Below are 24,415 nucleotides of genomic sequence, written 5' to 3'. Positions count from 1 at the left end.
TAAGAAGTTAACCGTCAAAATTGAAAATGAATAAATTGGTAAAAATGTAAGAGTAAAAAATATAATTAACCCCCCACAAATGTTAGAATTTCCCAATACTTCAACAACCACCAACTATTGTCAACCACAACCACTCCTTCTCCTCCTCCCCCAATTACAACTGTCCTCTCCTCTTGTCCAAAGAACCACAGAGAAAAAGTTCATCCTAGAAAGACCCAACTTAGGCCTTATTTGGGAAGATAAAAAGTCATTAAAAATGTCAAAAAATTAATAAATTATACAAAAAATTAAAAAAAAAATTATTTTCTCTCTATTTTTTGTAAAAAGTAAAAAATTCATTCCAAACATATTAGTTTTTACCTCATATTTTAACTCAATAGTTAAAAAATTACTAAAATATCATATTCCCAAATGAGACCAAAAAAATAATAATAATCTTAACTAATGGTGCCAACCCATTAGTAAAAAGTTGTAGATAAACTACAAAATTTTATTTATAAAATAGAAATTTGAATTTTACATAAAAATAAAATATCAAAAGTTAATAAATACTGTATTATTTAAATATAAAAGAGCATTTTTTTCCCTTTTTCTTTTTGGTTTGAAAAGAGTCTATGAGAACGCATTAGCTAAAGTTTGGATTCTTCCCATGAACTAGCTTGAACACCATGTTTTGTTGATAACTGTCACCAAATATAGATCAACAGCAACAGAAATGGAACACAAAAACACAAATATTATCATTTAATTTATTGATAATATCACATCCTTGACAACACAGTATGAAGTACAGGAAAAAAATACATTGTAGGAAAGGGTAGTAATAGTACTAGTACTATTATCTAAAAAAAAAAAAGTAATAGTACTAGTACTAGTAGATAATAATCGCCTCTTCAAATTAAAGGATATATAACGAGCTTGCTTAATACTCCTAGCTCAAGTCATTAATTGCAGCATCGATACATGATGAACTTCTCCATAGGGCGGCCACATTCAATACAGACAACCCTCTCGAGGATGTTCTCAGTGGTGCCAGACAAAACCATATGGTTGCAATGTTCTGGGGTGTGAACCTCATAAAGCTTATCAATGAGTGCATTCACAAAACCAACCTCTTTAGCATGATCCTTCCATTCTTCAAACTTGGCTAAGCTTTGCAACATGGTGTCACCCTTGGCTTCAGTCATCTCAGCTGTGCCTCGGCTAATCACTGCCCATGGTTGATCATTTCCATCAAAGCTCAGAATTGTCATGATCTCTTGCATTATGGGATCGTTCTCTATAGACTTGCCGTGTTGTCTCTTGGAATGCCACATGCTTTCTAGCCTCACCCAAAAGAACCATACGAGAGTTTTGTCTGACAATACGTGGCTGAGTTTTTCGAGCAAAATGGTGTTGCTAATTGTTAGCAGGTATTTTAATATTATAATGTGTTGTAGGTTGGTTTTCTTTTCTTTTCTTCCTTGTTAAGCCTTCCAAGTCATCCAAGGTCTTGGTCTTAGTCTCCATAACTTATCCACCAATCTTATCTTATCCAAGTCTTGGTCAAGTCCACCAAGACTTATCCTTTCCTTGTCTTCATCCGTTTCTTCCCCACCAAGAACTTGTTTAACTAATTTTGATTTCTATATATATATATATTAACTTATGTCCTATCTTTAGAGACACATAAGAGAGAAGAAGTTTTGGGTTGTTTTTGTTATGTCTAATATGAGATTATCAGGCAAATAAAAAGCGTGTGTGTGATAAAGCTTTGGGTTCAACCAATCGTGCAGTATTGGTTAACCATACGACTTAGTCAGGCTGTTGTATCCTGGGGGGGACAAGTCAAGGTTTTTTTTTCTGCTGCACCGGTGTGAGGCTTTGTCTAACCGCAGAGGGCTTGAATCTCCTTAAAGAGAGCGAGTTTCCCGCGCCTCAGCCCTTATAGTAGTCATTGTAACTTTTATTACTTATATTTTCTGGTGTGTTATTTGTAATTGTCACCAACAATTTTAAGGAGATTCAAATAGCAAAAGTTCATGGAGCCAATACTGGAGAAGCCCAACGAGAATACCGGCGATCTCAACAAGCCCTTCCGGTTCAAGGGAGCTCATTTCAAGAGATGGAAAGGCAAGGTGCTTTTCTACCTTAGTCTCCTCAAGGTGGCTTATATCCTGACCGAGAAAAATCCAAACAAAGTCCCCACTGAAGAGATGACCTACGAGGAGTATGCTGCTCATCTTGAAAACATCAAGAAATGTAACACAAATGAGTATAAATGTCGATACTATCTTTTGAATTGTCCTTCAGATCAATTTTATGATTATTATGATACTACTTACATTACTGCCAAGAAAATTTGGAAAGCCTTGCAGAATAAATATGACACTGAAGAGGCAGGCGCTAAAAAATATGCTGCAAGCCATTTTTTCCGGTATCAAATGATAGATGGAAAATCAATGGTGGAGCAAGTTCAATATTTTCAGATGTTAGTAGCTGAAGTTAGATCTGAAGGCATCAAAATTGGAGACAATCTTGTTGTAGCAGGTATTGTTGACAAACTTCCATCATCTTGGAGGGAGTTCCAGAAGTCGATGCGCCACAAGCAAAAAGAGACATCCTTGGAGACTCTAATCACACGGATTCGGGTGGAGGAGGAAGCACGAGGACAAGATGCACTTATGACACAAGAGCATTCCACTGCTAAGGTAAATTTAACTTTTGGAAATATTTTACCTAAAGGTCGATTTCATAAAAATAGTCACTTGAAGCCAGTTAAGAAAATTTGGAAAAATACTGGAAGGCCACAAAATAAAAATTACCCGATGCAAAAGAAATGGAACCAAGAACCCCCTTCACAAGATTTGACAAACGTGACATGTTTTGTGTGTGGCAAAAGTGGGCATATTTCTCGAACTTGCAAATTTCGGAAACAACAGTCTCGACCACAGGCTAATGTTACCGAGGAACCATTTGTGGCTATGATCACAGATATTTTTATAGCTCAACCTGTGGAAGGGTGGTGGGCAGACTCTGGTGCCAATAGGCATGTCTGCTATGATAAAGATTGGTTCAAAGATTTCACTCTTTTTAATGAGGAGAGGACTATTATGCTTGGTGACTCCAGTTTAACCAAGGTGCTCGGGTATGGGGATGTTGAGCTGAATTTTACCTCTGGACGTGTGCTTGTTTTAAAAGATGTGTTGTACACACCGTCCATGGGAAAAAATTTGATGTCGAGTTATTTGCTCAACAAAGCTGGTTTCAAACAGGCTATTGAATCTGACCAATATGTAATCACTAAAAAAGGCATATTTGTGGGGAAAGGGTATGCCTGTGATGGAATGTTTAAATTAAATGTTGAGAATAAGAAAGCACATGTTTCTGTTTGCATGCTGTCTTCTATGAATTTTTGGCATGCTCGTCTATGTCATATTAATAGCCGATATGTGGGAGTCATGAGTAGTTTAGGATTAATTCCCAGACTAACAAACAAGTTTGAGAAATGTGAAGTTTGCAGTCAAGCAAAAATAACTAAAAGGCCTCATAAAAGTGTGGTGAGAAATACTGAATTGTTAGAATTAATTCATACTGATTTATGTGAATTTGAAGGAATTTTAACACGTGGTGGAAATAGATATTTTATCATTTTTATTGATGATTTTTCAAAATACACTTATGTATACTTGTTGAAAAATAAAAGTGATGCTTTTGAAAAATTTAAAGAATTCCTTCTTGAAACTGAAAATCAATCCAGTAAAAAGATTAAAAGGTATAGGAGTGATAGAGGCCGGGAGTATGAATCTTTTGAATTCAACTCGTTTGCTTAGTCTTTGGGAATAATCCATGAAACTACTCCACCATATTCACCTGCATCGAATGGTGTAGCAGAAAGGAAAAATAGAACTTTAATTGATTTAACAAATGTTATGCTAATTAAAGCAGGTGCTCCTTCAAATTTGTGGGGAGAAGCAATTTTAACTGCATGTTATGTTATGAATAGAGTGCCACATAAAAAATAAAAAAAAAGTTACACCTTTTGAGTTGTGGAAAGGGCATAAGCCAAATTTGAGATATTTGAGGGTTTGGGGTTGTCTAGCTTTTGTTAGACTTGTGGATCCTAAAAGACCTAAATTAGGTGTGAAAGCTGCCACTTGTGCTTTTCTTGGATATGCAACAAATAGTACAGCCTATAAATTTTTTGATATTGAAAACAAAACAATTTTTGAATCAGGTGATGCAATTTTTCATGAAGAAAAATTTCCTTTTAAATCTAAAAATGGTAGGGGTCAAAATTATTAAGAAAATATTTTATCTGAAACCGGTTCCTCTACTCCTTTTTTACAAAACCAAGATCCTATAGTTTTTGAACCTAGAAGGAGTAAAAGAGCCAGAGTAGAAAAAGATTTTGGCCCTGATTATCATGTTTTTAATGTGGAGGAAACTCCATTAACTTTACAAGAAGCTTTGGCATCTCCTAACTCTGTTTTTTAGAACGAGACTGTAAATGATGAGATGGAATCATTATTATCCAATAAAACTTGGGTATTAGTAGATTTACCACCAGGTTGTAAAACTATTGGCTGTAAATGGGTTTTGAGAAAAAAACTTAAACCGGATGGAACAATTGATAAATATAAAGCAAGGCTTGTTACAAAAGGTTTTAAACAACAAGCAGATCTTGACTTTTTTGATACATTTTCTCCGGTTACTAGAGTTACATCCATTAGATTATTAATTGCAATGGCTGCAATTCATGATCTAAAAATTCATCAAATGGATGTTAAAACAGCTTTTTTAAATGGAGACCTGGGTGAAGAAATCTATATGGATCAACTTGAGGGTTTTATGGAACCCGGTCAAGAAAGCAAAGTGTGCAAGCTAGTTAAATCCCTCTATGGCTTAAAACAGGCCCCTAAACAGTGGCATGAGAAATTTGATTCCTGCATGATTGAGAATGGCTATAAAACGAATGAATGTGATAAATGCATTTACTATAAATCTGAAGAGAATTCACATGTCATTATTAGCCTCTATGTGGATGATTTACTTATATTTGGCTCTAATTTGCATATCATCGTGGAAACTAAAAATATGCTTAGTAGCCATTTTGATATGAAAGATCTTGGTAAGGCTAATTATATTTTGGGAATGAAAATTACCAAAACTTGTGATGGTATATTTCTTGATCAGTCGCATTATGTTGAGAAAATTTTGAGAAAATATAATTTTTATAACTACAAGCATGTTCTTACTCCTTTTGATCCTCATGTGCATTTATTTCCTATTGAAAATGATGAGGATGTAATTATCAAAAAGAATATGCTAGTATGATTGGTAGCTTGCGTTATGTGACTGACTGTACTAGACCTGACATTGCATATGCAGTTGGAGTACTTAGCTGGTTTACTAGCAAGCCTGGCAGTGATCATTGGCTAGCCATTGAGCGTATTATGAAATATTTATCTAGAACCATAAAATATGGCTTGTTTTATAATAAGTATCCTGCAGTAATTGAAGGTTACAGTGATGCCAATTGGAATACCTTGTCAGGTGATTCATTATCAACCACTGGTTACTTATTTACATTGGGCGGTGGTGCTATAAGTTGGAAATCGAAAAAACAAATCATTATTGCTAATTCAACAATGGAGGCTGAGCTTATTGCTTTAGCTATAGTTAGTGAAGAAGCAAATTGGTTAAGAGATTTGTTAAATGAAATCTCTTGTTCGGAAAAACCGATTCCACCTATATTGATTCATTGTGATAGCACCGCAGCAATTGGTCGAGTTAATAACCATTATTACAATGGTAAATCCAGACCTATCAGAAGAAAACACAGTACTGTAAGATCTTATATGAATAATGGCATTATAAATGTGGATTATATTAAATCTGGTGATAATCTTGCAGATCCATTAACTAAGGCCTTAGCAAGAGATAGAGTCTGAAATACATCGAGGGGGATGGGGTTGAAGCCCATTGAATATAGCAGGAGCCATGTATAAGGATACTCAACCTAGGGACCAGAGATCCTGTAACTGAGTTCAATGAGAAAAACGATCATATGATGGCCGTGAGAAATGCACCAAATTACTTTTTACCCATCCTTATGATGTAAGTGCATTTATCCTGTAACATTGTAGAGGTTGAGTTATTAAAAACTCTTGATGAATTTCTGTAGCTCTTATTGAGTGGGGTGTCATAGTTACAGGAGCACCCTTGACAGAATTCACCTATGTGAGTGTGGTAGTGGGGCCGCTACCTATGAGATTTGGGTTAATTGTCAAACACACTCATGAATCCGGGGATCGCACAAAGCTGTAATGTGCTAGCTTTTAAAGCTTTTGTGAACACTTGGAATATTATGTGTGTGCAATAATTATTTATTTCCCTTAAGTAGTCATAGTTCAATACTGAGCATACTATTGGCTCTGGAGTAGATATTATTGTTTCACTAATGGAGGTTCAATGCAGAGCACACCTACCATGATGTTTAATATCCTTATTTGCCTAATAATCTCAGTTTTTGTTACCTATAATATTAAAATAGGTGGGGGAATGTTAGCAGGTATTTTAATATTATAATGTGTTATAGGTTAGTTTTCTTTTCTTTTCTTCCTTGTTAAGCCTTCCAAGTCATCCAAGGTCTTGGTCTTAGTCTCCATAACTTATCCACCAATCTTATCTTATCCAAGTCTTGGTCAAGTCCACCAAGACTTATCCTTTCCTTGTCTTCATCCGTTTTTTCCCTACCAAGAACTTGTCTAACTAATTTTGATTTCTATATTTATGTCCTATCTTTAGAGACACCTAAGAGAGAATAAGTTTTGGGTTGCTTTTGTTATGTCTAATGTGAGATTATCAGGCAAATAAAAAGGGTGTGTGTGATAAAGTTTTGGGTTCAACCAATCGTGCAGTATTGGTTAACCATACGACTTAGTCGGGCTGTTGTATCCTGTTGTTCAAATTATGAAATTAAATAAATAGATTTATGAAGAAATCAAATTATATACCAAAAACATATGCTGATAACTACAATTAAATTTCAACAGAAATACACAAAACAATAAAAGGGTAAAGAGACGAAACCGAAGCCTGCACGGAAGCAATTTCCTTAAAACAGATTTCGCCGCCTCACGGGTCGAGTGCCTGAGGAAACCCGGCGTCTGTCTCCCAGGATACGACGGTCAAACCAGCTACGGCAGAAACACTATCTGTCTAGCTTAACGAACAAAACAATGGCAGCACTCTCTCACAATAGGAACTATCAAGCAAACTAACTTGTAAAATGGAAGCAAAAATTTCTATATTGAAACTTGACAGGAGGGTCTCAATTTATACATGTATAGGGGAGAGAAGAAAAGCCTCCAGCCTTTAAGGCTAGTCATTAAAACACCAAGCATCCATAGCCCCTTTCCACAAAATGAAAAGTATGGATGCCCAAAGGATTCACACCCTTTAGCCAAGAAAAAAGATTTAAATACTCTTTAAAATCCTATTTATGAATCTAACATCATGAAGCAATTTCTTGGCAATTTCTTATTCAAAACCCAATGGTTTTTGGCTCACTTGGACCCAACACAAAAAATGGTTAGGACCCACTTTAATATTTAATTAAAGTCACCACACTTCAATATTAAATTAAAGTCCCCAAAAATCATTTTTTCCAACAATCCCCCACATGAATAAAAATTGACCGAATGACTCAACAAACGGACATCGTTCAACAATAAAGACTCTGAGAGAGAGTACAACGGACTAACCCCAACATCAGAGAAGGTAGCTTTTGGCTTTGAACCTCTCCCAGTGAAAACCTATCGAGTTTACTGGCAGATCAGTGAATAAGACATCTTGAACTGCTCTACCGTTTATGTAAACTGAGACAATAGATCTCACACGGGAATTACTCCTACCACCATTATGTTTTCACTGGTGTGCCTTGTGTGGCCCTAGACACTAGCCTGGTTCAACGAGTGGTTTCAAAGAATCTTGGCCTGCCCAATTCTTCTAGAAGCGGCCCCACTTCAAACTCACATAGGTGACTCTACTAAAGTATCCTGCAATACTTAGCTCAACAGCTTAACACATAAGAGTCATTAAAAGCTCAGCTTATCCTCTACACTTGTAGGTATCACTAATAGAAGGAATGGCTGGAGGTTTAACCTCCTCAGTGACATACCACCGTTACACGCAATTAGGTTGTCCCATTGAACCTAGATCTTGGGATCTCCAGTCAACTAGGTTGGGTTTCCATTCCGGTAACTTCCAAAGGCCTTAACCCCATTCCTTTTGACGACGTTTCGACTAACACTCGACTTAACCCTTTGGTTAGCGGATCCGCAATGTTGTCCTTAGACTTTACATAGTCTAAAGAGACAACTCCATTTGAGAGTAGTTGTCGTATGGAATTATGTCTATGACGGATATGTCTAGACTTTCCATTATACATATTACTCTATGCCCTACCAATTGCAGATTGACAATCACAATGAATACAAATAGCTGGCACAGGTTTAGACCAACGTGGAATATCTTCAATAAAATAGCGAAGCCATTCTGCTTCTTCCGTTGCTTTATCCAAAGCAATAAACTCTGATTCCATTGTTGATCTAGATATACACGTTTGCTTGGAAGATTTCCAAGACACGGCTGCCCCACCAAGAGTGAACACAAATCCACTAGTGGACTTTGAGTCCTTTATATCTGATATCCAATTCGCGTCACTATATCCTTCAAGCACCGCTGGATATCGAGTGTAATGCAGCCCATAATCCCGAGTGTAGCGTAAATAACTTAACACCCGCACAATGCCCTTCCAATGAGAAGCATCAGGATTACTTGTGTATCTACTAAGCCTGCTAACCGAGTAAGCTATATCTGGCCTAGTACAACTCATCAGATACATTAAACTTCCAATTACCCGAGAATATTCTAACTGAGAGACACTCTCTTTATTATTCTTGGTAAAGTGTAGACTTAAGTCTACATGTGTCGATGACACACTCGTATCTGATCCACTAAACTTCTCAAGTATCTTATCAACATAATGAGACTGAGAAAGTACAATTCCGCCAGAGATTCTGGTAATCTTAATTCCCAGAATAACATCTGCAATGCCCATATCCTTCATGTCAAATTTAGAGTTTAACAACTTCTTGGTAGTTTTGATCATTTCATCGTTACTACCTATAATGAGCATATCATCAACATATAGACACAAAATGACATAACCTCTATCAGTGTCTTTGACATAAATACACTTGTCACATTCGTTGATTCGAAACCCATTTGACAACATTACATTGTCAAACTTCTCATGCCATTGTTTAGGCGCTTGCTTCAAACCATACAAAGATTTGACAAGTTTATAGACTTTCTTGCTTTGTCCTGGAGCTGAAAACCCTTCAGGTTGCTCCATGTAGATTTCTTCATTCAAATCCCCATTTAAGAAAGTTGTCTTTACATCCATCTGGTGTATCTCAAGATTGCGCAAAGCTGCTATCACAATCACTATGCGAATGGATGTTATCCTAGTTACAAGTGAGTACGTATCAAAGTAATCCAGGCCTTCTCGTTGCCTGTACCCTTTGATAACGAGCCTCGCCTTAGACTTGTCAATAGACCCATCGGCCTTCATCTTTCGTTTAAAAATCCATTTGCAGCCTAAAGGCTTACAACCTGGAGGTAAATCTACCAACTCCCAGGTGTGGTTCTGTAAGATGGAGTCAATCTCACTTTTGATCGCTTCTTTCCATAAAGGACTCTCAGGAGAAGTCACAGCTTCGTGGAAAGTTTGAGATTCGTTCTCAACCATATAAGTCAAGAAGTCTGGACCAAAAGATTTGGATGTCTTAGCCCTTTTACTCCGTCTGGGCTCATCTAAAACCTCAATTTGATCATCACCTGGATCATCAACATGATCATCCTCACTAGCAAGCTCATCAAATTGCTCCAAAGACCTTGGAATCGCTGCATGGGTTCAGCAAGGAAAAATGTCTTCAAAGAAACATGCATTCCTTGACTCCATGATGGTATTCCTGTATATGTCTGGAATTTCAGACTTATGAACAAGAAACCGATATGCACTACTATTACGTGCATAACCAATGAATATACAATCCACAGATTTCGGGCCTATCCTAACCCGTTTGGGTATAGGAATCGCCACTTTTGCAAGACACCCCCACATTCGTAAGAATTTATACGAAGGCTTAACGCCTTTCCATAACTCATACGGCATCTTGTCCACCTTCTTCTGGGGTACTTTATTCAGAATGTAATTTGCAGAGAGAATTGCTTTTCCCCACAAGTTCTGTGGCAATCCAGAACTTATCAACATTGCATTCATCATTTCCTTTAGCATCCTATTCTTCCGCTCAGCAATCTCATTAGACTGAGGAGAATAAGGCGCTGTGGTTTGGTGGATAATCCCAGATTGAGCACAAGTCTCAATAAACGGAGATTCATACTCACCACCACGATCACTTCTTAGAGCCTTAATCTTGCGGCCTACTTGATTCTCAACTTCATTCTTATAAAGAACAAACTTGTCAATCGCCTCATCTTTGCTTTTGAGCAAATAGACATAATAATACTTAGTGCAATCATCAACAAAAGTGATGAAGTACTTATTGCCACCAGGTGATTGTATAAATTTTAAGTCACACACATCACTATGCACTAAATCCAACGGTTCTGAACTTCTTTTAATAGAATGAAACGAAGATCTTGTCAACTTCGCTTCAACACAAGTTTCACACTTGTGTTTTGGATTAATCTTAAAAGATGGTATGTGATCTAACTTGATTAATCTACGTAAAGATTCAAAGTTCACATGTCCTAGTCTACCATGCCACAAATTGGAAGACTCAAGCATGTAAACAGAAGAAGATGCACCTTTATTCATCTTTGGGATAACAGTCATAACATTGAGTTTAAACATACCCCCCAACATATAACCCTTACCCACATACATTCCGCTTTTGGTAAGAACGACCTTGTCGGACTCAAAAACCATGCGAAAACCATGTTTACTAAGAAAAGACCCTGAGACAAGATTTTTACGAATGTCCGGAACATACAGGACTTCGTTCAAGGTCAGCTCCTTTCCTGACGTCAACTTCAGGACCACCTTTCCTTTCCCCTCAACAATCGAGGTAGCAGAGTTTCCCATAAACAACTTCTCACCGTTTGTAACCGGTTCGAAAGTTGTAAACAATTTCTGCTCAGAGCAGATGTGGCGTGTAGCCCCAGTATCAATCCACCATTCTCTTGGGTTTGAACCCACCAGATTCACCTCAGAGACAACGGTAGACAAGTGCATATCATCCTCCTCATGGGAGTGCTCTTGTAAGTCTGCCATATGAGCACGAGGTTTGGTCTTGTATGGCTTCTTCTGCTTGCGGCAGTCACTAGCCCGATGCCCCTCGTTACCACAGTTATAACACTTCCCAAAGAACCGATAACCAGGTTCCTGCGGCTTATAAGCCGACTTCTTTGCAGCACCACCCCTTGGCCCCAGCTTAGAGCTCTTGTTCACAGGGGGCTTCTTCCTTATCCCAGAAGATTTGCCATGCTCAACGACATTGGCCTTTACTGAGGAGGTACTCCCTCCTTTCTTTCTATTATCCTCTTCAATCCGGAGTCGGACAACCAGCTCTTCAACAGACATTTCCTTGCACTTGTGCTTCAAGTAATTCTTGAAATTCTTCCAACCATTGGGAAGTTTCTCAATGATCACAGCAACTTGGAATGACTCGTTCAAAGGCATCCCCTCAGCATGAATTTCATGCAAGATCACTTGGAACTCCTGGACTTGGCTTATCACAGTTTTAGAATCTACCATTTTAAAATCAAGGAAATGGCCAACCACAAATTTCTTTACCCCGGCATCCTCAGTCCTGTACTTTTTGTCCAAAGATTCCCATAAATCTTTTGCTGAGCTCTTGGAACAAAACACACTATAGAATGAGTCTGCCAAGCTGTTGAACACATAGTTCCGGCAAAGATAGTCTGTCTGCTTCCATGTGTCAAGCGCCATGACTTTCTGCCTGTCAGGCTCATTCTCTGCCACGGCTGGAGGATCCTCACTCAGAACCTTGGCAAGGTTTAGCGTGGTCAAGTAAAACAGCATCTTTTGCTGCCATCTCTTAAAGTTTTTCCCAGCAAATTTTTTTGGGCGCTCATGGTGACTAAGCGGTCCTCCCGGAACAGCCGGAGTAACACCAGGGTTGACCACAGAGGTCACAGTAGTAGGGGTTGGCAATCCAGTTGCCCGGGGGTTCAAATCCCCACTAACATTAGCAGTAGCAGCAGCATCAGTGATAGTTTCCATTTCTGAAAATTACACCAGAATATCACTTCTGTGTTTCCAGAAATTAAACTTAACCCTTAGAAAATCCCTTAGAAGAAAAATTAATTCAAAAATTAGTCTCACCACAAAACCTAGAATCGAACATGGTCAAGAAAGTTCGCAGGAAGACTGGAGGGGTCACATCGGTCCCACTTAAAACCCAGTTAACCTTTTGACAAAACTTTTAAGAGCATGTTGACTCCTAGTCCGTGATAAACAAATTAAGAATTAAATTTTCTTAGGGATGAACTAGGTTAAAGCAAACCAGGGTCCAAAACTTTTACAGGCAATGTAAAACCATTGCTACAACAATATAAGCAAATAAAACTTGCTACTACAAATTGGTAAACAAATCAATTACATCTCAAGCAAACATGCTTCAAACATTTTGATAAAATAGCCAATCCAAAAGGATTCTATGTAGTCCAAAAGCTTTTCCACGCTTAGGTATTCCTATTCAACACAAACGTTAGTAGTCCAAACATTTTTGTTTTTACATCCCAAATTCTATTCATTTGGTTTTATATTTGTTTTTTGCATTGGTATCCCTACAAACAAAGTTAGTAGTAAACCACAACAAAATAAAAACAAATAATCTAAAAATTTTAATTATAATAAATAATTGAAACCATCTAGCCAACTATTAATTATATAAGTAACCAACTAATATAAGGTACCAAAACAAAATACAATTTGTAACTTCAAAATTAAATTACAACTTTAAAATAAAGTTCAATACTCATGAGTCATGAATGAAATTAATTCATAATAAACATTTAAACTAATAACTCCAAATAGATAAGTCAAATTCAAAGTTAATGCACCCAATTAAATAATTCAGATTAATGCACCTAATTAAATAATTCAGATTAATGCACCTAATTAAATAATTCAGATTAATGCACCCAAATAAATAATTTAGATTAATGCACCTAATTAAATAACTTAGATTAATGTACCCAATTAGATAATTTAGATTAATGCACCCAATTAAATAATTCATATTAATGCACACAATTAGATAATTTAGATTAATTATGTACACAATTCATAAAACTCTATAACTCCAAATACATTAAATTATGTAATCTAGCCTAGAAAATAATAAGCATGTAACAAATTGAGACTAGAATAGAATTAGCATGTCAAAATTGCAACAACCATAAATTATATTTTATAACCTTAAAATTCATGCAAATCATGGTAAGGAAATGATGAACCATACGTAGAAAACAAGATCATATTAATACAATTAAGTATGCAAATTATAATAGAGCATTCTAATTAAACTAAGCAATTAGAGAGTACCATTGTATAATTTACAATTATTGAAATAGTGAGCAATTCCGCAACAATTCCTAGTAACATTATACAAAGCTAACCTAATAGTCTATATAAATCTATTCAATCAATTTCATAGAAAAGATATATAAAATTTGTTTTAAGCTTGTTGTTCAAATTGTGAAATTAAATAAATAGATTTATGAAGAAATCAAATTATATACCAAGAACATATGCTGATAACTACAATTAAATTTCAATAGAAATACACAAAACAATAAAAGGGTAAAGAGACGAAACCGAAGCCTACACGGAAGCAGTTTCCTTAAAACAGATTTCGCCGCCTCACGGGTCGAGTGCTTGAGGAAACCCGGCGTCTGTCTCCCAGGATACGACGGTCAAAACCAGCTACGGCAGAAGCACTATCTGTCTAGCTTAGCGAACAAAACAATGGCAGCACTCTCTCACAATAGGAACTATCAAGCAAACTGACTTGTAAAATGGAAGCAAAAATTTCTATATTGAAACTTGACAGGAGGGTCTCAATTTATACATGTATAGGGGAGAGAGGAAAAACTTCCAGCCTTTAAGGCTAGTCATTAAAACACCAAGCATCCATAGCCCCTTTCCACAAAATGAAAAGTATGGATGCCCAAAGGATTTACACCCTTTAGCCAAGAAAAAAGATTTAAATACTCTTTAAAATCCTATTCATGAATCTAACATCATGAAGCAATTTCTTGGCAATTTCTTATTCAAAACCCAATGGTTTTTGGCTCACTTGGACCCAACACAAAAAATGGTCAGGACCCACTTTAATATTTAATTAAAGTCACCACACTTTAATATTAAATTAAAGTCCCCAAAAATCATTTTTTCCAACATATCCTGGGGCAGACAAGTCAAGGTTTTTTTTCTGCTGCACCGGTGTGAGGCTTTGCCTAACCGCAAAGGGCTTGAATCTCCTTAAAGAGAGCGAGTTTCCCGCGCCTCAGCCCTTATAGTAGTCATTGTAACTTTTATTACTTGTATTTTCTGGTGTGTTATTTGTAATTATCACCAACACTAATCTTCCGAACTGTTCCCCTTGCTTTGCTTTTTCCTACATACAACATCTCCAATTGGATGTGAGCAGCTGCTGCAACAGCTTGTGCTGTTTTGGTAAATCCTTGGATCCATTCTAAGTCATCTCCTCCATACAAGAAAATATATTTTTCATCTACAATCTAAGTAACCAAAAAAAACAAAAACAAAAAAAAAACACACTTTTATAACAAAAATGCTATCTACTACCCGAATTTGAAATCTAGTGTACAGATTTAAAGTAATTGATGTGGAGCCACAGTCAGAAGAATGAATCTTGGTCCTTAGATTGTAAATTTTGAATATTTCTAGGTAAATTTTCTAGATAATACTTTGATGGTGGCAGTTTTTCCAAATTATGTCAAAACTTTTGAGGCGAATAAAATGCCTACACTTTTAAGTCTAATACTTGTTATGAATACCGGATAGTCAGGATAAATTTCACTTTTAACCTTCATACTTTGATTAAAATTTCACTTTAATTCCTATTATTTTAAATTGAACAATAAAATGCTTACGCTTCAAGTTTGATTTAAATTTGATTCATCCGTCCATGTTAGAGGTTAAAATTAACGATTTTGGAACGCTTATAAATCTCCTAAGGTGTGTACACATAGAAAATATTAATAGAAATTTAGACGGAATGATCAAATTAAAACTGGACTTAAAGTGCAAAGACTAAATTGTTCAAGTTGAGATGATAAGGATATGAAAAATACAATTTAACTGAATAGTTAAATACCCAATTAAGGATGGATTGATCAATGGTATCTGCCAATAACTCAATTGTCAAGGGAGTTTCCTTCCAGAGTTCTTTCTCCTTCAAGCTAGTAAATGGGAAAGCCATATTTCCCCAAATCCAACACATATGGATTGCATTAGGATTCACAACTTTGCCTTGTGGGTCTAACACCACCAACAGAGCCTTCTTGTTGAAGTGCCAGACCTCCTTGATGTACTTGATGACTACTGGATCAAGCATCAAAGGGTGGTACACTGAGTACCATGATATCAAAGCTTGTATGGCCTCAAACTTCTGTCATTTCTCATCGTTCCAAGGGGTTGTTCTGTCCATGACAGGGAGCCAAACAACCTCATACTGACTCTCTAACGTTGTCGGCTGCTGTTTTGACTCAGTGTATAACTGATCAACAATGAAATACTCTTCATTGGAGAGGTCTAAGTCAGAAATGAGTAGCAACACATTCTTGTTCCTTAGAACATCAATGCTTACCTGCATTTTGTCATACAAAAAGATCAACCACTCTTTTTTATGACATGAAACCAATGGGAATCATTGATTATGGTTAAATTACAACTTACAATAGGGAGATGTTCAATTTGTGCCCGTGGACTTGCGAGCTTTACTTCAATAATTCAATTCGTTAATTTTTTAGAATTTCATGTTTAGATCATTTATAAAAAAATTAAATTGATCTGATAATGGTAACTATATAATTTAATTACAGATGTGTACTCAAAAAATTATTTTTTATCTTTCGCGACCAAAAGTTTGGTCGGCAAAACTTTAATTTCAGCGACCAAATATTATTTTGGTCGCGGTATATATAGTTTTGGCAACTAAAATATTTTAGTCGCTGAAAGAAAAATAAAAAATTATTTTTTATCTTTCACGACCAAAAGTTTGGTCGGCAAAACTTTAATTTCAGCGACCAAATATTATTTTGGTCGCGGTATATATAGTTTTGGCAACTAAAATATTTTAGTCGCTGAAAGAAAAATAAAAAATTATTTTTTATCTTTCGCGACCAAAAGTTTGGTCGGCAAAACCTTAATTTCAGCGACTAAAAATTATTTTGGTCGCAGTATATATAGTTTTGGCAACTAAAATATTTTCGTCGCTAAAAGAAAAATAAAAAATTATTTTTTATCTTTTGCGACCAAAAGTTTGGTCGGCAAAACCTTAATTTCAGCGACTAAAAATTAGTTTGGTCGCGGTATATATAGTTTTGGCAACTAAAATATTTTAGTCGCTGAAAGAAAAATAAAAAATTATTTTTTATCTTTTGCGACCAAAAGTTTGGTCGACAAAACCTTAATTTTAGCGACTAAAAATTAGTTTGATCGCGGTATATATAGTTTTGGCAACTAAAATATTTTCATCGCTGAAAGAAAAATAAAAAATTATTTTTTATCTTTCGCGACCAAAAGCTTGGCCGGCAAAACTTTAATTTCAATGACTAAATATTATTTTGGTCGCGGTATATATAGTTTTGGCAACTAAAATATTTTAGTCGCTGAAAGAAAAATTTTGGTCGGCAAAACCTTAATTTCAGCGACTAAAAATTATTTTGGTCGCAGTATATATAGTTTTGGCAACTAAAATATTTTCGTCGCTAAAAGAAAAATAAAAAATTATTTTTTCTCTTTCGCGACCAAAAGTTTGGTCGGCAAAACTTTAATTTCAGCGACTAAAAATTATTTTGGTCGCGGTATATATAGTTTTGGCAACTAAAATAAATATACCTGTATTGATCAAAATGAGGGGGTGACTGTTGGGTTGTGAGATAACGGCGTTTAATCTCCCACGGATCTGTCATCCACTGTTCATCTGATGGTTCAATCCAGAGGACCGTTTCATCAGAAAGACTGTTAGGAGTGTATGGATCTTCGGGCCTCAGGAGAACATCCCTTGCCGTTGGATTACTGGTTTGACCTCCTCGAGAGAGGGGTGGATATTCTGATGGATCATAGCGAGGGTTAGAGCCCCTGCCACGACCACGACCTCTTTGGCCTCTACTGGTCATTTGCGGATTTCTGCAAATATTCACGGGTTAAAAAGTCAGGCAAAGAGTTAGTTTCTCCTTTAATATATTCAATATCAAAATCGAAATTGGATAAATAACCCTGCCAGCTTACGAATATCTATTTAGAGACAAGATTTTTAACATCCTGTTTAAATATCTGTCGAGCAGCAGAGCAATCAACTCTGATGATAAAATGCTGGTTTAATAAAGCATCCTGGAATTTCATAACACATTTGACAATGGCTAAACATTCCTGTTTAATGGTCGGATAGTTTAAAGCAGCTTGATTCCAATGCCCAGAATGAAATGAAACAACAAAACTTAACAGGAAGAAAAGAATTAGGCGAATTCTGTGACCAGTTTGCCTATGAGCCCGGTATTAAATACCCAGCCAAAACCAGAAAAATTTCTCATAAGAAAACCCCCAAATCTTATAGAAAAAGGTCATCCAAGACTAGCCATCCGAAACCAACCAAGAAGTTTTATCCAAAGAAATCTACCAATAAATCAAAAGGTAAATCTAAATCAGAAGTAAAATGCTACAAATGTGGCCAAACAGGACATTATGCTAATAGATGTAGATCTAAAGCTAAATCTAAGGTAAATGAACTAAGCCTTGATCCAGACATTAAAAACCAGTTAATCCAAGCCTTAGAAGCTGAAAAAATTTCAACTGAAGATGAAATCCCTTCTGATGATGAGCTTAACCAGTTATACTCTTCCTCCTCTGATGAAGATGATCCAGAAGAACCATGTCCATGTAGTACCAATCAGGAACAAATATCAGAAATCAATTACTGGAAATCCATAGTAGAAATGAATGGTTTGAATCTAGGAGAACCCAGTAGTATCAATGTTTTAACAGACACTCAAAAGGATATGCTTGCTGTAGCCGATCAGATCCAGGATCCAGAAATAAAAATAAAATATTTAAAAATGTGTTATGAACACCAGCAAACCATAACAGACACCCCTCATATTCCAGATTACTCCTATAATCTTCAAACAGTAATTAACAGAATTCAGACTAAATCAGTAGTCGAACAGCCAACTACTCTCCAGGACTTAAAAATGGAAATTAATATCCTCAAAACAGAAGTCAAACACTTGCAAACCGCTAGTGAAGCTGCTATTAAAGATATTAAGTATCTACATACTCAAATTCCTAAACAGAAAGAAAAAGAAACTGAACAAAAACTTGATCTTAACAAACAAGAACCAGAATCCTCAACTCCTTATTTGTTGTTAGTTAATCAAGTAACTTTTCAGAAATGGTACATAAAAATTTCTTTTATGATCAAACCGGATTTTATCATTAAGGATGCAATTGCCTTAGTTGATAGCGGAACTGATATGAATTGTATTCAAGAAGGTATAGTTCCGACCAGATATTTTGAAAAAACTACTCAGAGTCTTACCAGTGCAAGTGGAAATTCTCTTCAAATCAGGTATAAAATTCCAGAAGCTTATATTTGTAATCAAGATCTTTGTCTTCCCACATCTTTTGTGTTAGTCAGAAATCTTGCTACAAATATTATATTAGGCACACCTTTCCTTTGTCTTTTGATGCCTATCCAGAAAATTGATTCAACAGGTATTTATTCCCAATTACAAGGAAAAACAGTTAATTTTGAATTTATCACTCAACCTTATACTAAAGAACTAGATCAAATTCGTGATTTAATTTCTGTTAAACAAAACCAGATAAATTTGATTCAAAAAGAAGTTTCTTTTTTGACAACAGAACAAAGATTACAACAATCTTCTTTCCAACAGAAAATTAAATTAATTGAAAAAGAATTTCAATCCGAAGTCTGTGGTACTGTTCCTAATGCTTTTTGGAATCGTAAAAAGTACATTGTTACATTACCATATGAACCAGATTTTGATGAAAAATATATTCCAACTAGAGCTCGCCCTAGTCAAATGAAAAAGGAATATATGGAAATGTGCAAAACAGAAATTCAAGATCTTCTTATGAAGAAACTTATCCGTCCTAGTCACTCCCCGTGGAGTTGTACCGCCTTTTATGTGAATAAAAATGCAGAGTTAGAACGAGGTGTTCCCCGCCTTGTCATTAACTATAAACCGTTAAATGATAAATTGAAATGGATTCGATATCCTATTCCGAACAAAAAGGATCTTTTAGACCGTCTCCAGGATGCTATAATTTTTTCTAAATTTGATCTTAAATCAGGATATTGGCAAGTTGAGATTGCAGAACAGGATCGTTATAAGACAGCTTTTACAGTACCTTTTGGGCATTATGAATGGAATGTTATGCCTTTTGGTTTGAAAAATGCCCCTTCAGAATTTCAGCATATCATGAATGATATTTTTAATCCATTTACAGAATTTACTCTTTCTTATATTGATGATGTTTTAATTTTTTCCTCATCAATTGACCAGCATGTAAAACATCTTAATATTTTTAAGCATGTTATTATCCGAAATGGTTTAGTTATTTCTCTATCCGTTTTAGTATTCCATGGATCTGGAAATGGGACTTTGTATGTGACTACCAGAATAAGATCCCCCGATTAAAAAGAATTTATTTTATCAAATGGTGGGATAAAATGGATCTCAAAGATCTCATTCCGAAAATACAACAGCATACCAAGGCTTGCTGGGAATCAGTTAAACAACCAGCCTTACCAGCACCCTCTTCTCCAGTTACCAATCCCTTTGTCCAGATGCAAAAGGAATTAAAACAGAAATTTCCTAACCTTTCAGATAATGAATTAATCCTTAAAAGTATGGATTATCTGAAAGAACAATTCCTCAAATCCGTTAATCCTGAAGATGACACCTCGATGAGGTCAGGCACCAGTCATACCCAATCCGAATCAGAAGCCGATCCATCTGACCACGTGTTAGCAGGAGAATCGCAATCAGAAGATGAAGCAGAACCCACTCTTGGAGATTTTTGGGATTCCTTTACAGCTGCAGTAGCAGACAAAATGGCCCAAGACAAAAGTAATAAAGGAAAGGGCCCCGAGCTTTAGAGCGTCGGCACAACAGGACAAACAACTTTCCAGAAAGCAGATGCTCCATCAGTATCAGGGATAAAGCTTGTTCCCCTCTACCGATATCCTTGAAGATAAGAAGATAGGTGTAATCTATCGGTGCAATAGAAGATCTCCACCTATCCTTATGTAATAATTGTATCTTATCTTCTTTTGTCTATTTAAGGGAAGGCCTTCACCCTTGTTGAGGCATTACGAAAATTCTAGTTTTTCTTTTGTTTTACTATCTCCTCTCTTGTAATCTCTTCCCAAACCCCCTCTTGTAAAATATTTTACTTCCTCAATAAAAGTTTGCTATTCGTATTTCAATATGTATGCCCTCTGTTAACTTACTAGAACAGTTATTAACATTTTTAGACTTCTGGCAAACCCAAAAACAGCATTACCTTAATACTCCTGAAGATCTCTATACCCAACAGTATATAGCTGAACGTCTTGCCGAGTGTGATCAGAGGATTGCTGAGTTGCAGGTGCTGATCAACGAGAATCTGGTGGCCTGGGCGGCCAGAAGGCCTCCTCCACCCCAACAGTAAGGTAATATGAGATCATATATGTCCTAATTTGTTTTATTTATGTCATTACTATGTGTACATTAATTCTTGGGTTTGTGCTTGTGTAAGGTTAATTAAATGATAGGGTTAGTGGGACGTCACCCAAGTCGCGTAGGGTTTAGGTCGTGTTGCAGAGATTGCGTTGACCATTTGATCCCCATAAATCGTTGACAGACGTGCTAATCGTACCTTTAGTGAGCACCATTCATGGTATCAGAGCCAAGTTTTAATTAACATATAATAATAATATAAATTAAATAAATTAGACATATATGATCACAATACAACCATGTCTGAACAAACTGAAAATACCGTAGAAATACCAGGAACTGAATCAGTAACAACTGTAGGAAATACTGTTTCCTCATTAGCCGAAGCTGCAGAATTAGTTGCATACCAGGATGTTAAACAGGCCCTAGATAAATGGACCATACCATCAGTAGATCCATATACCATATACAGAAAAGGAAAATTCCAATTCCTCAGCAGAACAATTATCAAGACATTTGAACATGCATCTTGTATCCAGAATAATGATGAAATTATTAGATTAATTCATGTTAATGATTTTGTCCCCTTTCTGAAAGATTATAAGTACATCCATATAGGATTGGTACAAATTGCTTTTAAACCCTTGACCCTTCTTGGTCAAAACACCAGTATTCAATGCACCCTTCGTGATGGACGCTGCCTTGATTGGCGAGCTTCACTTATGGGAGCTATTGAGACAAGTTTGTCTCATGGACCAGTTTATTTTGATATTTATCCGAATCTTAGTGTTGCCTTATGTGATGCTAATTTATCCAATGTCTTAGAACTCAGAGTTCTCACTCATGGATATAATTATAAACCAGGTACTCCACTCTTTTCTGTACATTCCCGAATCTACATAAAGGCTTTAACAACTTTAAATCCTTATGTAAAAAAGAAAATTGAAACAGGCCAAACAGTCTTAATTGAGACTAACCTCTACAGTAGCCAAGTTGCTGTCCCCAAGATGATTGCTTGGAAAGACATCACTTTTCCAGATAGGTGGGAAATTCCTAATGCCGTACCACCCAAACCAATGATTCAACATAACATCGATGATGTTATCCAGACACAAGGAGGTCATGTTTATCTCCAGTTCTAGAAACCTTTACTTACCCGAAGCAATTCTTCTAATGCCAGTTTTCGAACCGCGCCTAGAAGTTTTTCTAATAACAGTTTTAGATCTGTCCCTCCTTATCAAGTGGATTATCCAGAATCCAGTCGTCAATCTGTGGACAATCTACCATCCAGAAGATAAATAGAAAACATTCTTCAACAGATACTTTCTCGGCCTCCTAGTAGACCACCTAGTGACCCACAGGAAGATCCTATGACATCAGAAATTCAAGGAATCCGTCTTTCCCAAAATCGTATTCCTCATGGTGTTTATACTGCACCCCCAGTTCCAACACCTTCTCCAGATAGCCCTACGGCCAGTGATATGAATTTTGATCTTTAATGGATTTTACACCAGGAAGTGAAAATAGAAAAATTTTAAACCAGGAATTTAACCAGAATAAGTATAAAGCATTTAGAGATTGGTATTTTACCAACCATACCTCTGAACAGTTAGCTAATTACAAAACTCAATATTACCAACATCTTGAGTTACATCAGAGATTAATACCCTTTATTGAATGGTATAATACAGTGACCCAACCAAAACTCACAGTTATTGAAGATCAGTATAAAGCTTGGACTACTACAGAAGGTCAAGTTATCTATTCTCTTCATCCTCCAGCTCAAGCTTTAGAGTTAGCACCAAATGGTGAAACCACCAGACAACCGTTATCCGCTACTGCATATATTGATGCACAATCTGTTAAGCTTACCAAAGCTGAAGCCTCTTTAGCCAGACAAAATAATTATACCAATCTTATTTGTCAAACTATCAGTAAACAGTTAATTCGAATTGAAGAAGCTGTTTCTACCTTTAAGGATAGAACTCTAGCTCCACCTGTCACAGGGGTCTCCACACTCCATCCAGTATCCATCAAACCCTCTTTAGACATCACTAACTTTAAGTTGAAATCGTCTAATACTGAGTTTATGGACACTTTATTACAGAAAATGCAAACTCTTAATGTTCGCCCTCCATAACCTCCTAAGCCTCCAGGACAATCTAGCAGTGGGACAATCCATATGCTAAGAGCTGGAGAAAACCCTGACCAGGACACTTTATCACCAGAACAAATCCAAGAAATTCAAATGAACTTTCAGGAACCCTCATCTGTAAACAAGCTCAACTATTACAGTTCTGCTAAACCAGGATTTTTACCTCATACCAGAAATTATTATTCCCGACCTACTCCACCAGATATTCTTTATGAAGAAGCTTATTTAAATGAACAGAATAGCTACCATGGTAAAACCATTTATGAATGGAATATTGATGGTGAATCCGAATTTGGCATATATAAGAAGCTACAACAAATGATGATGTATGCTACTGTTTGCCGCCAATACAGTAATAATGATCAGGCCATAGCTAAGTTTATTATCAATGGCTTTACCGGTATTCTTAAAGGTTGGTGGGATAATATTATGACTCCCCTCCAACAAACTGAAATTTTGACCGCTGTCAAATTCGAGCTTGACCCAACTACCAACCAGCAGGTCCAACAGTCTGATGCGGTGTACACCCTCATCCAAACAATTATCTACCACTTTGTTGGTACCAGTACCTCTACTCAGGACCGTGATCGTGAACTTCTCCAGAACTTGCGTTGCCCATCCTTAACCCATTTCCGCTGGTATAAGGATGTTTTCCTTCTCAAGGTTACCCAACGCGCTGATGCTAACAGCACTCATTGGAAAGCCAAATTCATTGATGGCCTTCCTACCCTCTTTGCCGAACGTGTTAGGAAAAAACTTCGGGACCGCCATGACCGGATGTCTATTCCTTATGAGCAGTATACCTATGGACAACTTGTGTCCATTGTTACCGATGAAGGTTTCATTTGATACTGGAGTTTGAGGTCATTACACAAAGAAAGACCTTCATCGGTAACAATGGACACAAGTTGTCCATAGGTATACTGCTCATAAGGAATAGACATCCGGTCATGGCGGGGGTTTGGGAAGAGATTACAAGAGAGGAGATAGTAAAACAAAAGAAAAACTAGAATTTTCGTAATGCCTCAACAAGGGTGAAGGCCTTCCCTTAAATAGACAAAAGAAGATAAGATACAATTATTACATAAGGACAGGTGGAGATCTTCTATTGCACCGACAGATTACACCTATCTTCTTATCTTCAAGGATATCGGTAGAGGGGAACAAGCTTTATCCCTGATACTGATGGAGCATCTGCTTTCTGGAAAGTTGTTTGTCCTGTTA

Source organism: Camellia sinensis, chromosome 10, assembly GCF_055761805.1.
Source record: "Camellia sinensis isolate YWXY chromosome 10, ASM5576180v1, whole genome shotgun sequence".
NCBI lineage: Eukaryota > Viridiplantae > Streptophyta > Magnoliopsida > Ericales > Theaceae > Camellia > Camellia sinensis.
Note: the sequence above shows the minus strand (reverse complement) of the source record.